General features: G+C 35.5%; 1 non-coding gene across 1 annotated transcript; it reads right to left on the bottom strand.

Moving 5' to 3' along the window:
* Positions 1–2,717: 2,717 nt before the first annotated feature.
* On the bottom strand, positions 2,718–2,825 carry LOC112745306 (small nucleolar RNA R71). Its single transcript, XR_003173242.1, has one exon. It is a non-coding gene; the product is annotated as a small nucleolar RNA R71 (small nucleolar RNA).
* Positions 2,826–4,526: the final 1,701 nt, after the last annotated feature.

Raw genomic sequence — 4,526 nt, forward strand, 5'->3', positions numbered from 1 at the left:
CTACACGCTTATCTGAAATTCTCGCCAATGAATTACATAAGTGTTTCTATCCTTAGTTTATTATCTATTTTCGAAAACTCCATAGCTATTTTATATCCGCCTGACTGAGATTTACAAGGTGACCATAGCTTGCTTCATACCAACAATCTCCGTGGGATCGACCCTTACTCACGTAAGGTTTATTACTTGGACGACCCAGTGCACTTGCTGGTTAGTTGTATCGAAGTTGTGACAAATTATGAATTGAGATTAGAGCACCAAATTTTTGGAGCCATTATCAGAGATCACAATTTCGTGCACCAAGTTTTTGGCGCCGTTGCCGGGGATTGTTCGAGTTTGAACAACTGACGGTTCATCTTGTTGCTCAGATTAGGTAATTTTCTTTTTGTTTTATTTTCAAAAATTTTTCAAAAATCTTTCAAAAATTTCTCCTTTGTTTTCAAAAAAATTTTCTTTTTTTTTAAAAAATAAAAATATTTTCAAAAATATATTTTTCTTCAGAATTTTTAAGAATGAATTCTAGTGTTTCATGAAGCATGTTGAAGCCTGGCTGGTTGTAAAGCCATGTCTAATTCCTCTGTAGGGCATGTTAGGCTTGTCATGTCTGAGTTACATACTAAAGCTTGGCTGGCTATTAAGCCATGCCTGACCCTTTGATTGGAGCTTTAGACTAAAAGAGCATAAGATTCCTGGAATTCATATTAAAAATTTTGGAATCCTTATTTTTCTTTTTAATGATTTTCGAAAAAAATTAAAAGAAAATACAAAAAAAATCATAAAATCATAAAAATAAAAAATATTTCATGTTTCTTGTTTGAGTCTTGAGTCAAGTTGAAAGTTTGGTGTCAATTGCATATTCATCTTGCATTTTTCGAAAAATTCATGCATTCATAGTGTTCTTCATGATCTTCAAGTTGTTCTTGGTAAGTCTTCTTGTTTGATCTTGATGTTTTCTTGTTTTGCATCTTTTCTTGTTTTTCATGTGCATTTTTGCATCCATAGAGTCTAAACATGAAAGATTTCTAAGTTTGGTGTCTTGCATGTTTTCCTTGCATTAAAAATTTTTCAAAAATATGTTCTTGGTGTTCATCTTGACATTCAAAGTGTTCTTGGTGTTCATCTTGACATTCATAGTATTCTTGCATGCATTCATTGTTTTGATCCAAAATTTTCATGCATTGAGTCTTTTTCATGTTTTTCCCTCTCATCATTAAAAATTCAAAAATAAAAAAATATCTTTCCCTTTTTCACTCATAAAATTCGAAAATTAGATTTGACTTTTTCAAAAATTTTTAAAATCCAGTTGTTTTTATGAGTCAAATCAAATTTTCAATTTAAAAATCTTATCTTTTTCAAAATCTTTTTCAAAAATAAAATCTTTTTCATTTTTCTTAGTTATTTTCGAAAATTTTAAAAATATTTTTCAAAAATCTTCTTCTTAATTTTACCTCATAATTTTCGAAAATAACATCATCAATTAATGTTTTGATTCAAAAATTTCAAGTTTGTTACTTACTTGTTAAGAAAGGTTCAAACTTTGAGTTCTAGAATCATATCTTGTGATTTCTTGTGAATCAAGTCATTAATTGTGATTTTTAAAAAAATCAAATCTTTTTCAAAACTAATTTCAATCATATCTTTTCAAAAATATCTTTCTACCATATCTTTTTCAAAAATTTAATTTTAAAATATCTTTTCTAACCTCTTATCTTCTTATCTTTTCAAAATTGATTTTCAAATTGGTTTCAACTAACTAACTAACTTTTTGTTTGTTTCTTATCTTTTTCAAAACCACCTAACTAACTTTCTCTCTCTAATTTTCGAAAATATCTCCCCTCTTTTTCAAAATTTCTTTTTAATTAACTAATTATTTTAATTTTTGATTTTAATTTTCGAAAAATTACTAACCTTTTTCAAAAACCATTTTCGAAAATCACTAACTCTTTTTCAAAAATTATTTTCGAAAATTCTCCTTCTTTCTCATCTCCTTCTAATTTAATTATTCATCTACTAACATCTCTCCCTCACTCCCCAAAAATCCGAACCCTCTCTCTCTTTGAGTTCAGATTTTCTTCTTCTTTTCTTCTACTCACACAAGGACCTCTATACTGTGGTATAAAGGATCCCTATTATTATTATTATTATTATTATTATTATTTTTTCTGTGCCCTCTTCTTTGTCATATGAGCAGGAGCAAGGACAAGAATATTCTTGTTGAAGCAGATCTAGAACCTGAAAGGACTCTGAAGAGGAAACTAAGAGAAGCTAAATTACAACAATCCAGAGAGAACCTTTCAGAAATTTTCGAACAGGAAGAGGAGATGGCAGCCGAAAATAATAATAATGCAAAGAGAATGCTTGGTGACTTTACTGCACCTAATTCCAATTTACATGGAAGAAGCATCTCCATTCCTGCCATTGGAGCAAACAACTTTGAGCTGAAACCTCCGCTAGTTTCTCTGATGCAGCAGAACTGTAAGTTTCATGGACTTCCATCTGAAGATCCTTTTCAGTTCTTAACTGAATTCTTACAGATATGTGATACTATTAAGACTAATGGAGTAGATCCTGAAGTCTACAGGCTCATGCTTTTCCCTTTTGCTGTAAGAGACAGAGCTAGAGTGTGGTTGGATTCTCAACCCAGAGACAGCCTGAACTCTTGGGATAAGCTGGTCACGGCTTTCTTAGCCAAGTTCTTTCCTCCTCAAAAGCTGAGCAAGCTTAGAGTGGATGTTCAAACCTTCAGACAGAAAGAAGGTGAATCCCTCTATGAAGCTTGGGAAAGATACAAGCAGTTGACCAAAAAGTGTCCTTCTGACATGCTTTCAGAATGGACCATCCTGGATATATTCTATGATGGTTTATCTGAGTTATCAAAGATGTCATTGGATACTTCTACAGGTGGATCCATTCACCTAAAGAAAATACCTGCAGAAGCTCAAGAACTCATTGACATGGTTGCTAATAACCAGTTCATGTACACTTCTGAGAGGAATCCTGTGAATAATGGGACGCCTATGAAGAAGGGAGTTCTTGAAATTGATACTCTGAATGCCATATTGGCTCAGAATAAAATATTGACTCAGCAAGTCAATATAATTTCTCAGAGTCTGAATGGAATGCAAGCTGCATCCAACAGTACTCAAGAGGCATCTTCTGAAGAAGAAGCTTATGATCCTGAGAACCCTGCAATAGCAGAGGTAAATTACTTAGGTGAACTTTATGGAAACACCTATAATCCATCATGGAGAAATCATCCAAATCTCTCATGGAAGGATTGGTGCACAAAATTGTTACTCTCTTACAATTTCGCACACATGACCAGCAAGTGCACTGGGTCGTCCAAGTAATACCTTACGTGAGTAAGGGTCGAATCCCACGGAGATTGTTGGTTTGAAGCAATCTATGGTTATCTTGTAAATCTTAGTCAAGAAGTCAATTATGTTTATCAGTTGAATTGCAAGTAAACAACAGAGCATGGATTAAAGGTTACTTGTTATGCAGTAATGGAGAATATGTTGGAGTTTTGGAGATGCTTTGTCTTCTGAATCTCTGCTTTCCTCTGTCTTCTTGTTCACGCACGCACGTCCTCCTATGGCAAGCTGTGTGTTGGTGGATCACCGTTGTCAATGGCTACCTTCCATCCTTCCAGTGAAAACTACGCTCACACGCTCTGTCACAGCACGGCTAATCACCGGTTGGTTCTCGATCCGGTTGGAATAGGATTTACTATCCTTTTGCGTCTGTCACTAACGCCCAGCCTTCAGGAGTTTGAAGCTCGTCACAGTCATTCAATCCTTGAATCCTACTCGGAATACCACAGACAAGGTTTAGACTTTCCGGATTCTCATGAATGCCGCCATCAGTTCTAGCTTATACCACGGAGATTCTGATTAGGGAATCTAAGAGATACTCATTCAATCGTATATAGAACGGAGGTGGTTGTCAGGCACACGTTCATGAATTGAGGAAGGTGATGAGTGTCACAGATCATCACCTCCATCACAGTTAAGCGCGAATGAACATCTTAGATAGGAACAAGCGTGTTTGAATGGAAAACAGAAATACTTGCATTAATTCATCGAGACAGAGCAGAGCTCCTCACTCCCAACAATGGGGTTTAGAGACTCATGCCGTCAGAGAATACAAAGTTTTGATCTGAAATGTCATGAGATACAAAATAAGTCTCTAAAAGTTGTTTTAAATACTAAACTAGTAGCCTAGGGTTACAAAATATGAGTGGACTATGATGGATGATGCAGAGATCCACTTCTGGGGCCCACTTGGTGTGTGCTGGGACCCACTTGGTGTGTGCTGGGGCTGAGACTTAAGCAATTCACGTGCAGAGGCCATTTGTGGAGTTGAACGCCAGTTTTTGTGCCAGTTTGGGCGTTCAACTCCAGTTTTTGATCCTTTTCTGGCGCTGGACGCCAGAATTGGGCAGAGGACTGGCGTTGAACGCCAGTTTACGTCGTCTATTCTTGTGCAAAGTATGGACTATTATATATTGCTGGAAAGCCCTGGAT

This window comes from Arachis hypogaea, chromosome 14 (genome assembly GCF_003086295.3).
Source record: "Arachis hypogaea cultivar Tifrunner chromosome 14, arahy.Tifrunner.gnm2.J5K5, whole genome shotgun sequence".
In the NCBI taxonomy this organism is placed as follows: Eukaryota; Viridiplantae; Streptophyta; class Magnoliopsida; order Fabales; family Fabaceae; genus Arachis; species Arachis hypogaea.